The sequence below is a fragment of the Sinocyclocheilus rhinocerous genome, unplaced genomic scaffold (assembly GCF_001515625.1).
Source record: "Sinocyclocheilus rhinocerous isolate Xijiao unplaced genomic scaffold, SAMN03320098_v1.1 scaffold691, whole genome shotgun sequence".
NCBI lineage: Eukaryota > Metazoa > Chordata > Actinopteri > Cypriniformes > Cyprinidae > Sinocyclocheilus > Sinocyclocheilus rhinocerous.
In genome coordinates this window covers 145,346-159,612 of record NW_015656606.1, presented here as the reverse complement: position 1 = coordinate 159,612, position 14,267 = coordinate 145,346, and the positions used below count along the sequence as shown (strand labels likewise).

At 35.8% G+C, this 14,267-nt stretch overlaps 1 pseudogene; it reads left to right on the top strand.

Annotated features, from left to right (window-relative positions):
- The first annotated feature begins 863 nt into the window (after positions 1–863).
- LOC107720467 (uncharacterized) lies at positions 864–12,372 on the top strand (annotated as a pseudogene).
- The last annotated feature ends 1,895 nt before the right edge of the window (positions 12,373–14,267 follow it).

The window sequence follows — 14,267 nt, the reverse complement described above, 5'->3', positions numbered from 1 at the left end:
AAAAATGATTGTGATTTTAACAGTAAAAGACTGTAAAAATGCTACAGTAAAAACCTGTTAACTGGTTAACAGTAAGTTTCCATACTATATTCGGTGAATAAATGTAATTACATTTAATGTAATTTTACAGTAAAATACTGTTAAAAATAAGGTTTTTAGAAGTGAAAAAGAAAAACCTTAAATTGACACTCCCAGAATTCCCTGCATGACACTTCATATTTGATGTTTTTGTTGTTGTTGTTGAAATAACCGATAAGACAAAAACTAAGAAGAAACATGTTGTGTACATTAGGGTTTAATCTTACATCTAATGTTGTTAAATCAATGTTTATTGCATTATTTCAGTATCATGAGTGTCACCATGCTGGGGTTTAGTGTTTGTGTGAATGACTCTGTGCACCTTCTATATATAAATATTGCCCTCAGCTCATAGAAAAGCTGTTTGTGAATATATATAATTTTTTTTTTACAGTAATTGATTGAAATCCTGTTTATCTGATCTGATTCTTTAAAGATTAAAGTCAAAATTAAACTCACTATTAATTATCATACTTTTTATAGTAATTTGTTGTGTTATGAAATACAATGGCCTGGAAGGGATCTTGCATTTGTTATGAATACTACAGTATTCACTGTTGTTTCAAAAAGTGTTCTTATAATTTACGTTTAGTCAACTTGAAATGTGAAGTTGCATTAAATAACAACTTGGATATCTGCATTATCTCAAGTTAAATTTGGAAAATCACTGCGACTTCAGATGATTTTTTGTTTATTTTCTGTACAGTCACTGACTCCAGTTTATCTGGACTGGCTGCTTGAGAATTAAAGCAGAAATAAAACTCACTGCAGAAGAAAGGTAAGTGATGCAAGCAGTCTTCGTCTCCTATCAACCCAGTCTCACGGACAAAGCCGCACTTTTCATTGCCATCTGTATTATCCGGCTCTCCTTCGGCCCATGTCACAGACGGCCAGGAGACTTTGCTCTGGTCCGACCACAGCCACAGGTTCTTGGACAAGCCGATCCAGGCCTCATACTGAGAGTAGTTGTGTGTAAGAAGCTGAACCAGAGCGCTGTTCTCAAAGCCGTCACTAATGGAGGCCAGATCGACGTGGTTTTTCCTGCAGTGCAGTTGAGCATCGCGCCAGGTCAGTTTGGCGTTATTGAAAACAAATTTGCTTCCAAGGCTATTTCCTGTAAGGATTTAGTGTTGTGGTCAGAACAAAGAATGCAGTTTGAACTGCTCATACAAACAGCATGCTGACAGTCAGCCTTTGAGACTTGGATGAGGAAAAAGTTTAATATCAAATGTGTCAGAAGTAGTAATGCACCAAAATGAGTTTATTTCCACAGAAAACCAAAATTGATTTTTTTTTTAGCCTGAAAGATTGATTCTGCCATGAGATAACAAATAAAAAGATAGTTCTTAGTTAATTCTTAGTTTATATCTCAGAATTCTGAGATTTTTTCTCTCGTAGAATTCTAGTTTATATCTCAGATTTTTTTCTCAGAATTCTAGTTTATATCTCAGAATTTTGACATTTTTCTCAGAATTTTAGTTTATATCTCAGAATTTGTACATTTTTTTTCTCAGAATACTTAATATATATCTCAGAATTCTGACTTTTGTCTTGCAATTCTAGTTTAATTCGCAGAAATTACTTTTTTTCTGAATTTTGAGTTTATATATCAGAATTCTGAGTTATTTCTCTCTCTCAGAATTCTAGTTTATTTCTCAGAATATAATTTTTTTTCTCTCAGAATTCTCGTTTATTTCTCAGAATATAATTTTTTTTCTCTCAGAATTCTCAATTTATATCATATCTCAAAATCCTGACTTTTTCTCTCTCTCAGAATTCTAGTTTATATCTCAGAATTTTCCTTTTTTTTTCTCAGAATTCTCAATTTATATCTCCAAATTCTGACTTTTGTCTCGCAATTCTAGTTTATATCTCATAATTCTGACTTTTTTTCTCACAATTCCAAGTCAGAAGTCATGTTTGCTATTAACTCAAACTGTAGAGAATGATGCATGAACTGATAAAATATTCACCTCCAATGCAATGCAACTCACTTTGGAGAAAAGTATCTGCCAAACGCATGAACGTGAGCGATGCTTACAAATGCAAATGCCAGCTTCCAGTGTTTCTAATCACGCCACACCTTTTCTGAGTCTTGGAGGTCGTTTCTTCTGTTGGCGCCCAATTCTTATAGTCTATGTTCAGATCTCGATAAGACCAGCGCCAAGCAAATACACCATCATACAGTCCCATCCAGGCCCTATGTTGAAATTTCATGGAGATTGCGATCTCCTGTATCTTATATCGGTCTTCATCGCTTTGAATCGTTGCCAGATCTGTGTGATACGTCTTGCAGTACGATTGGGCTTCGGTCCAGGTCTTTGGGTCTTGGATCAGAGTAAAGTAGCAGAAAGTCTTCAAGAAAAGTCCTGTCGACAAGCACAGCATTGAAATAAGCAGCAGAACAAATCTGGTTTCATTTCGTTTCTGATCTGTAATTCCAGAAACAGACAGTTCTAGATGGAAAGGAATCTGATCTTAAATCAGCCCAGATATAATGTGAGGATAGAAAGAAAAAAATAATAATCATGCTTTGGTAAATCATAATTATGACATAAAAAGTCAAAATTATGACAGTATGACACACTAAGCTATAATTATGACATAAATGTTGAAATGACTTTGTATCAACATAATTATGACTTTTATGTAACAGTTTAGACTTTTTTGTCATACAAATGATTGACATACATATATATTTTTTTTCATTTGTGGGGAAATGGACTTTCTTACAAATCACATCCAATCCAGTGCATATTTGATATTAAATGGATAAACATTGAGCAACTAATACTAACTAGTTAGACTCACATTCATTCAGTCACAAACTCACCTAGTAAACAAAGTAGATGAAACATTTTCTGGATCATCTCTGTTGCTCGCAGGCTTATTCACTGAAATAAATAAAACATGATGCATAAAACAGAGAAAATAATGATTAAATAATAGCAGGTTTGAACATTTTTGATTGGAATAAAAAAAAAAAAAAGCCTATTCATTTGTCAAAACATCAAAGCATCTGTGTTCTTTCAAAGTTTTTACTTCCAACATTCTCTAAACTTGCCTTATTCCTAATATAAATGTTTATTTATTGGTTACCTTTGATGGAAAGCCTCCTCCGGAGCAGAAGATGAGTGTGGAGACAGCAAGACTGATTTCCATTCTGACTTTGCAGCAACATGAGGATCCTTATTCAAATGGCAGAGCATGCAAATAGCTGGTAACTGAGCTCATATGAAAATGGAGCATTTTTACATGCTTGTGTTCTTTCTTCTTTGCAAAAATCACAGAGTGAAACTCTAAAGTACAAGCCTGATTATTAGTCCATTCTTTTTTGAATTTTTGTATTACTATTTTCACACTTATAACAATGGAGGAAAAATGCTGTAAGATTGACTTTGGAACAATTAGTTAAAAGTGCATTAACAAATGTTAACAAGCACAGCTTTTGATGTTAATAATGCATTAGTAAAGGTTGAAATTAACATTAGCTAAGATTAATAAATGCTGTAGAAGTATTATTCATGCTTAGTTCATGTTAACTAATTAACCTTATTGTAAAGTGTTACCCACTTTTTTTAAAAATCTTTAAATGATTTTGACAGATGGCTTGTAATGATTAAAAGCTTCATGAATAAAACATTATATAATGCTTAACGGATCATTAGTTAATGTTTACAAATGTCATTAAACTTTCAATTCATACGATCATGCACTTTTTAAAATTATATTCCGAAATTATACAAAGATTAAAAGCTTTTTTGTTAATGTACTTTTGAATGCTAACAAATGTCATTAAACTTCAGTTCATATATTATAATGCTATTTTTTACATCTAATACTTTAGTACTTCAGTATTTACATCATATGTAAACATTAACAAGCACATTATCTCATATTTCTAGCTATGTGAATATATATTAACTTATGATCTGTTGAGCATTATGTAATGTTTGTTAATGATTTATTAATGAAAGTTATTATAAAGTGTTACTGACAAAGGCAACATTCATAGTTCTGGATGAGCTCCTGGTCATTTTCATGCTCTGCGATGCCATTTGAATAAAGAGTCCAAGTCAGGATGGAAATCATTCTCAGTGTGTCCATACTCAGACATTTTGCATCCTGAAAACAACACGAGGATTTGCATGAATGGTGATACATTTCTTCACCTGTGGAATGAACAGGAACCTCAAGAAGAGTGGAAGAAACAAACAAATAAAACAGCAGTAAATATATATAATGTTAGGACATAAGACGTTAATTGTGACCCTGGAGCACAAAACCAGTCATAAGGGTCAATTTTTCGAAATTGAGATTTATACATCATCTAAAAGCTGAATAAATAATCTTTCCATTGATGTATGGTTTGTTAGGAGAGGACAATATGTGGCTGAGATACAACTATTTGAAAATCTGGAATCTGAGGATGCAAATAAATCTAAATATTGAGAAAATCACCTTTAAAGTTGTCCAAATGAAGTTCTTAGCAATGCACATTACAAATCAAAAATGAAGTTTTGATATATTTATGGTAGGAAATTTACAAAATATCTTCATGGAACACGATCTTTATTTAATATCCTAATGATTTTTGGCATAAAAGAAAAATCAATAATTTTGACCCATACAATGTATTTTTGGCTATTGCTACAAATATACACCAGCGACTTAAGACTGCTTTTGTGCTCCAGGGTCACAATCATTATATTTTTAAAGTCTGTAAGGGCTATAAAAGTCAATGTGAAAATTGAATTGGCTTACTAAAACTGTTTAACAGAGTTGATTCACCGAGTTAAGTCAATTGAGTCATTAAGCTTCACTAGTTCACAGCAAAAGCATTCAAATTGGTGACTAAAAAAGATCTGCACACAACAAAAAAATTCATATCATATAAGCTTTAAAATGCAATAGTTTAGATATTAAGAAATCTGATTCTATCAAGACCCACACCTTTACATTCCCATTAAAACTCCTATCTAAGTAGGAATCGTGAGTATTTATTTATTTATTCATTCATTATTGGCAAAATGGCACCTATAAAAGCTAACAGATATTTATTTGAAGTTCTAAATCACAAATTACATCAATTTTCCAAACCTGCTGTCCTATGATTTGAAATCAACAAACATTTGGCGATTGCTAAATGTTTAGACAATCATTTAAATTTATAGTTTTAAGCTAGTTTGGTTAAAAATGACTTAGGAATGAAACCCTGTATAAGATATAATGTATAACTGACTGTAAAGTCCGCAATCTCTTTTACGACTTAGAAAACATTTCAATCTCATGTTCAGCAGATGGAGCTATAAAGCAAGAAACAGCTGGATTTTGAGCCGGGCATCAGTTGTGTGTGTGAGCTTTATTTTAAACACTGAATTATTTGAAAGTATTTATTTATTTATTTTGTAATTATCAGATTTTCAGATATTTTTTAGCACAAAAAGAAAGGTAAATTTGGTGTAGAAACTTTTTTTTTTTACTCAGAGTTTGCAAGTAAATTTCTAATTACAAAGAAACGGCAAGTAACACGTTGAAGTAAACATGACATTGTGAAGTAGAAAGACTGAAATAGCATTTTCTTGTAAAATGTACTTCAGTAGTCTTTGTTTTTATAACTTAAAAAAAAAATCATTTTTACAGTATAGTTCAGTTGGTTGTATGTACTTCGCTGCAGGCAAACATTCATAAACACCATATACACACATATTTCCTCTTTAATATTTTAGCCGGGTTACTCTAACCAGTGCCATATCTTCACTGATGACACATTGGGGTATTTCTGAAAGAATCTTGTGTAACTAGTTTACTCTAAAAATATCAGCGACGCACTAGGTTAACTTCCTGGACTCAGTAACCATGTTCCTTCAGGCACTAGCAAAAAACAGACAGGTCACATATTTTAAATGATTATCTGCTAAAATAAATAAATAAATAAATAATGACATCAAAGCCTTTGTACTGATGCCTCAGGGTCTTTCAGGAGGAAACCTCTTTCAAACTGGAACTTTCCCTAAAACATGCACAGACAGCTCAGGAAAAGAAATAAAACCAACAACTCAAGAGTCAGAACGTTTCCTTGTAAGAACAGTAATTGTTTCCTGTAACTCACAGAGATAGTTTAATGTCACTCGTCCAGTTGCATTTTCTAGCTTCCAACTAGAAAGTTGTTACACAACTAGTTATTTCAGAGTCAGAAAGTCATAGGTACCCCCCACAAAACGTATTTATTTATAATAAACCTGCTGCATGCTGCAGCAAGTTCATTTTATCTGAAGGTCTTGACAGCTTTGTAAAACCTTCATTCATTCTTGACCTAATTTTTTTTAACATATGGTGACATACACACAAAGGAAGTCCTATTCAACTAAAAATATCCGGCATCATCCTGACAATCACAGATGAATGTATAACTATTATCATAAAGATGAGAAGTGAAGAACAACAACCAGTGTTCGAACTATACCGTGGACTTTGGGGGAGCCCACTTGATTTTTTTTTTTTATAACGGGGGGGTGGTGTTCGTGCGCTTGCGCGTGCCAATTTTTTGAGACCCCCCAAAATTTCACAAATCACGTTTTCAGGGGAGCCCATGTCTTATTAAGGGGAGCCGAGCTCCCCCTAGCTCCCCCGTAGTTCGCACCCTGACAACAACTATTATTGACCCTCATGTTGCTCCAAATCTGGATACTCTTATTTTCTTTGAAACAAAGCATAAAAAATTATCATGTATAGCTCTTTTCTATACAATGACAGTTCAGAGTGAGCATGTCCGTCAAGAATACAAATATAAACTACAGCCACCATATAGATTTCAAATGATATAATTATTATATTTCTTGCTTTAATGCAATGAAAAGTTCAGTTGCCGAACATTAAAAAAATGCTGCATGCACAATTTGTTTGGGAGGGACTTCAGCTAGTTAGGCTTGTTAAGTAAACCAGTATTTCCATTAATGCTGACATTTCAGCAAGACATCTGATGCAGAGGCTGGTGTGTAAGAAAATATTTGTTTATATTTATGTTTAATAGTATAATTGTGTCTCTTCATTTTTTTAATTGAATAATATTCCTCAAATGGAAGCTTTAACCTTTCAATATTGTAATACTTAATACAGAGTTGTACAATTACAAAACATGATATTACTGAAGAAAGAAATGAATTGTTTTGCTGTAAGCAGCCTGCAGAGTGATTTTCTGTGAGGTGAAAACATTTAGTCCAATGAACATCATGAGTTCCAGGTAAGATGAAATTCATGTGCTTTCTACAGGAGGGTAAATAAAAAATAAAATGGGTTCTAAAATGGTGTGTATCTGATACTGAAATTGGCGGGTGCTCTGTTAAAGGCAAAACTTGACAAAGATCAACTAAAGGAATATTATTTTATTCGCTGCAATGTGTTTTATGGCACCGTCTGATGGACTAAATGGTCTTTGTCCAAAATAGAAACACATGCTTTGACATATTAGCTGTGTAATACTACTCTCTCATGCCACTGGTAATATCACTCATTAAATAAAAAGCAAACAAGTCACTGCTATGAATTCTAAGGTTACCACTGTTGTTGGTCCAATTAAATATTTTAAATTGTAGAAATTGTTTATTTCCCACTGTCCCAAAATAAAAATAAATATATTAAAAACGGAATATATTAATATATTAAATACAGACTACAGAACACAGTTTTAACATTTTATCACATCATTTTATTAGCAAATCAACTCCAGCACAGCATTTTTGTGAAAATACCTTATTTTTAATAAGGAACTGAACACATGAATACAAACACTGAATACAAATGAAGAAGTCTTCAGCATAACAGGACGTATTAATGTGGTTAAGAAAACTTGCAGAAGCACTATTGACAAAACTCCCATGCATCATATCTGGGACAGAACAGAAGTTACTTTTGTATACTACAAGGTTATTATATACTTTACTAGTATATAAAGAGGCTAATATCGATATAAAAAAATTTTGGTAACACTTTAGAATATTTATTTATGCTTAACTAATGCATAATCTGAGCTCCCTAAATGTAAGTTAATCATTAATTACTAGTGTGTTTGTGCTCAACTAATGCTTAATTGTGAACAAGTTAACCATTAATTAATGCTTAACTAATGCATTATTCTGGACCCCTATTCTAAAGTGTTACCAAATTGTTTTCGTTAAGTAGCCTATGAAATATGTAAATATCTCTGTACAGCTTTTCGTTGCCATGAACTTGACTTGCTTGATATTACAAAGCTTATTAAAAGGCAACAAGCCCATTAAGAGACTGCAATCTAATGACACTACTGTAATTTCATGCTAATTTAATCCCAGAAGTCGATCTAACAGCCTTTACGCATATATGAGATGAGGCAGATAAAAACTCTCCAGTTACTAAACGTAACCTCGGCTGCCTGAGATAACAAGAACGAGCTTCTTTTGGAAAATGCTATGGGGAAACTCCTGTTTACTCTGAATACTGAAACCTGACTGGTTCACGTTCGTGTAGCTGCACGAACAAATGGAATTTCAGTCTGCCGAAAGGGGTGGAGCCGACTGACTATTATAAGTTGGTGCTGATTGCCATTTCATTAGAATCATTCAACTGATAGCGACAGTCTTCAACTTGCGTGCAACTTTATAGCACGGCAATTAATGTAACATTTGTTCCCGTTATCTCAGGGTACCAAGGTTACATTTTGTAACTGGAACATTCCCTTTCGAAAACGGTCTCTCTCGTTGAGTTGGACAATGCTATGGGGAACATATTCGATAGTGCTGTGCTATAAATAAGTGCAGAACAAAGCTAATAATGAGACCCAGGCTCTGAGGCCGAGGTATACATAACCAATACCTTATCCACTCTCAGGGGGATCAGGGGAATTAGGTGGACAAAATCCATGCCTGAAGGGCAGGGACGTCCAGATAATAGAATCTAGCAAAGGTAGACAGCGAAAACCAGCTGGCTACCACGCAGATATCACCAATTGAAACTCCTCTGGACAAAACCCAGGATGACGACTTTACAGTCTTTAGGCCCAAACTCAAGGCATGAAGTGCTAACTGAAAGCGCTTGTAGATCGCACACTCACTTGACTGACACCAGAGTCAGTAGGAGGGCAGTCTTAAGCAACAGTGGTCATGAGTCAGCTGAGTGAGTCGTGAATCAGGAACCAAGTCTCGTTCCTCCAGAGTGGGGCCACCTGACTTCTCTGACTGGAGGGAAGGCATGCAGGGGCATGCAAGGCCAATCATGGGCCAAAGCATCCGACTCCTTTGAAAAATAAGTTGGGCAATGGGTGTTGTCTTCTGAGGCGAAGATGTCGAACTCTTCCCTCTCGGAGTCTGCCAAAATCATCTGAACCATTGGGGTGTAATCTCCATTCTCCCAGAGATACATTGCCCCGGAACAGCATACCCGCTCCATGGTTCAGTCTGCTCAGCACGTGAAGTGCCCTGAGTGAACACAGATTGCAATGTGCCTATAGAAGGAGGCATCTCACCATCCTGTAGAGAGAGTGTGACCTGAAACTGCCAGGAGCTGAATTCCAGTCTGCCCTCGTACAGCACTCCTCAACCCGAGTTGGAGGTGTCTGTTGTGACTACGTTCCGTGACTACTTTCTAAGGTCTGTCCCAATGAAATGCCTGATACAGGTGGAGGGCTTTCCAAGGGGCCACAGCTCTGATGTTTTTGCCTTGAGGTGAAAACATCCCAAGCGCCAAGTGTGGGACGGTGCATGAGTTTTGAGATAATTGAAGGGGCCACATGTGAAACAGGCCTAGAGGAATCACAGGGGAGGTGGTTGACATGAGGCCAAGTATCCTGTGGAAAACCTTGAGAGGGCAAGAAGCTCCCAAAGTGAATGGTGCCACTAGCCATTGAATTATCAGTGAACATTCGGGCGCGAACCTGGCCCGCATTTGGACTGAATCGACAACTGTTCCCAGGAAGACAACTCGCTGGCTGGGAGACAGAGAGCTCTTAGCCAAATTGATTTTGAAGCTAGGTGCTCCAGGTGGCTGAGCAGCAGCGACCTGTGAGCTAGAAGTTCCTGCTCTGATCTAGCTAACACAAGCCAATCATCGAGGTAATTCATAATGCAGATTCCCATCTGCCTCAGATGGGAAAGAGCTGCATCCATGCACTTCGTGAAAGTGCACAGGGCCAAGGACAGTCTGAAAGGAAGGACTCTATACTGATAAGCCACCCCCTTGAACGCGAATCTGAAGAACTGTATGTGATGTGGGGCTATCTGGATGTGAAAGTAAGCATCTTTCAGATCCACTGATAAAAACAAGTCCCCTGGACATATTTGCACGAGGATCTGTCTCAAAGTTAACATCATGAACAGGTGTCTCATTAGAGCACAGTTCAGGTGTCTGAGGTCAAGGATGGGCCTGAGCCAACCGTCTTTCTTAGGAATGAGGAAGTAGTAAAAGCATGACTCTCTGTTTGCTGGCAAGCAGACTGTACACTTTAGAGTGGAGAACATGAGCATTGTTGTCCTGTAGTTAAGTTTGAATAACACCTCTGAAACAAGGGGGTCTGCGAGCGAACTACAGTGCATAAACCCGTTCTGTGGTCTGCAAAACCCTTATCTTTATTTACTATGTTGTCAAAGACAGCTGACTGGAAATAAATAAATTCTTATCTGTGATGTCTGTTTATTGATGAGCATTTCTCATTTCCCTCTATTTCTTACAGACAGCCAAGTCTTTCACCATGCAAATCAACTCTGATCGATCAAGGTCCTCCAAAACGATTTTGTCTATACACAGAAAAAAAAGTGTTGGATGATAATGGAAAAGTCAGAAAATGGACATTTGGGAAAAAAGATGACAGTAAAGAAAATAAAATTGTTCTGCTGGTGGGAGAGACCGGAGTTGGTAAGACGACTCTCATCAACACCATGCTCAACTACTTACTGGGAGTGAAGTTTGAGGAAGAAAAGTGGTATGAAATTACAGAAGAAGCAGCCGGAGATCAATCAGAATCACAAACCTCTGAAATCACCATGTATGAGGTCTTTCCTGAAGAGAGTCCCATATCGCTCACCATCATTGATACTCCAGGCTACGGAGACACTAGAGGACTGGATAAAGATCTGGAAGTTGCTGAGAATTTAGCCACTCTGTTTCAGTGCAATGATGGAGTTTGTGAAGTCGATGCCGTGTGTTTTGTGACTCAAGCATCTAAGAATCGTCTCTCAGACAGACAGCATTACATTATCAGTTCAATTCTGTCTTTGTTTGGAAAAGACATTGTGGACAACATTGTGTTCTTAATCACACACTCTGATGGTCTGCCACCCAAAAATGTCATCGGTGCCATTAATAAAGCTAAAATCCCCTGCAGACGAGACAAACGCGGCCAACCTGCTCATTTCTTATTTAACAATCGGCAGGCTGATGCACGTCACACTAGAGAACGTCACGTTCGTGCTCAAAGAGACGCCTGGGAAGACAGCGTGCACGGCATGAAGCATTTCCTTCAGTCTCTGGATGAAAAGAACAGAAGAAGTTTAGAGTTGACTTCAAATGTCCTGATAGAGCGAATTCGATTTGAAGCATACATCTGCAACTTACAGCTGCGAGTTCAAGAGAAAGAATCAAAAAAGGTGGAAAAACTTCAGATTCAAGAGGCATTGATACAAAACAAGGAAAAGATTGAAGGGTGCAAAAACTTTAGCATTAAAATCGAAAAGACTGTCAAAGAGAAGGTGCCCATCGAGAGCAAGTCATGGAAGCACAGGAAGGCAATGACCTGCACCGTCTGTGAGGAAAACTGCCATGAGTTTGACTGCTGGTGGGGTGCATATCCCAGCAAATTTGAAGTCATGAAAAATGGTTTCTGCACAGTGTGCACAGGGCAGTGTCATCACAGCAAACACGTCAAAGAAAACAAGAAATACGTCATCAGAACCTCAAGCATGATGATAGAATATGACTCTATAAAAAGGAAATATGAAAAAAGCCCAAGACAAAAACAAGAGGTTTTCGGTTGTAATGAACAATGTTGACAAAGATCTGCAGGATATTGAAACCCAAAAGTCAATTATTCTGTTCAATGCTTACAGAACCATCAAGAATCTGTCTCAGATCGCATTAAAACCAGACTCTGCCTTCACTCTTCAGCATCTCGACTTCTTCATCCCCAGAGTAAAGGAGGCTAGGAAAGGAGAATGGGTCAGGGAGCTTGAAGAAATTAGGAGAAAAGCTGTAACTGATGAAGCCAATAAAGATGCTCTGAGTTATCTTAAAGCTGGTCTGGCAAAACTTTTCCTTGGTAGACAATGAACAATTGTGATTACACTTGTCTTATGTTTTTCTTTATACTGTACACATTTTTAAGAAATGAAATGAAATGAAATGATATGATATGATATGATATGATATATGATAAATGACTTGAACTGGATCAATTGTTGGTTTTCCAAACACAATTTTGTACTGGATTCACAAAGGTTTTGTGGTAGGGGTGGAATTAGCAGCTCAAAATATATTTCAATGCTATATTGTTACTAAAATAGTCATTGTAGACTTACATATTTCTGTCAATTACATTTTATATAATGTATTCTTTTTAAATTCTCTATAAAATTGTTGTTTAGATTTGGGAATGGGTTAAGTGACCCCCCCCCCAAATAAAAAGGACCAACTATACAAATATCTTCATGATATAACATAATTGTAGATATTTGACATTTCTATAGCTGCAAATATGTAATAAAGTTTACATTGTAGATTATGTCAGTAAGTTCATACTGTGGACTACATTCGAGCATCTAAACGTACAAAAATGTATGTTTTGTACTGGTAAATGTTATATACTAATACATATGTACAAACAACAACACCAGTCTGAATTATCAACTAAAAAAGAAAAAAAAAAAAAAAAAAACATTTGCAAACATTTGTTTTACATTATTTGAAGAAAGTTTTTTTCCCTCTAGAATAAAGCCGCTTTCTGAACATTACTGAATTCGTCTCATGTGATCATAATCATAATTATTAAACAGTATACTATGTATTTCTTTAGGTGTACATTTAGGGGGTTTTCTCAGTGTAGAAAAAAAAATTATGTTTGTGCACATTTACGATACAAAGATCAGTTATCAAAGATGAGTTTGTTTCCTTATAAGCACAGAGAATGTTTACTGTAACTTACAGAGATATGTCACTTGTCCAGTTGCATTTTTCAGCTTCCAACTAAAAAAAGACAACATTCAAAGTCGTAGCACAATTTTTTTACTATTTGTTCCAGTAGCCAAGAGTCAGAAAGTCCCAGATTTAATAACATTAGTATATTAAACTTGCAGCATGCTACTCAAGAAGTTTATTTTATCTGAAGGTCTTGACAACTTTATAAAACTAATCATTCACCCTTGATCTGATTTTTGTACATCCGGTGACATACGTTCCTGTAGCGAGCCTAAAACTAAACTCAGCATGAAATTTCCACAAAAAATTAAGTTCTATGTTCATCAGCATGAAGACGACACAACAACTATTCACCATCATATTGCTCAAACTACCCTAATCTTTCACTTGCAATGCATTACAAAAACCTACAAAGAAATCACAAAATGCAAAAAGCAGATATAATATGTCACTGTTGCTGTGCTTCTAATAAACAAGGTTTGTGATAAAAGCAGATATTTATAGACACACCTAAAATAACACACACACACACACACACACACACACACATATTTCTGGAGATTTCATCAGTAACAACACTGTTGAAGATGGAGCTTGTATGGTAATATTAACACATATAAATATAACTGGTAGCATTATATTTTGTTTATTTTAAGTACCAGCAATTTTCACCTTCCTAATATGAACATTACTTCAACAAAAATGCAGAAATATCTGTATGCATGATACAAAACATATGGTCAGTGCTTGAATTCATATTAGTTACAGCAGTCCATTAACAGTAGGAATAATTTCTACCAGCATGCAACCATGTGTTTTCCCCGGCATTTTATTCATAATCTATTCAGATACTAGAATGCACATATAGTTGGGAGGGACTTCAGCCAGTTAGACTTGTTAAATTAACCAACATTTCCGTCGAAGCTGCCATTTCATCCAGACACTCGATGCAGAGGCTGGTGTGTAAGAATATTTGTTTATATTTATGTTTCATAGCAAAATTGTGTCTCAAACTATTTTGACAGGAAATA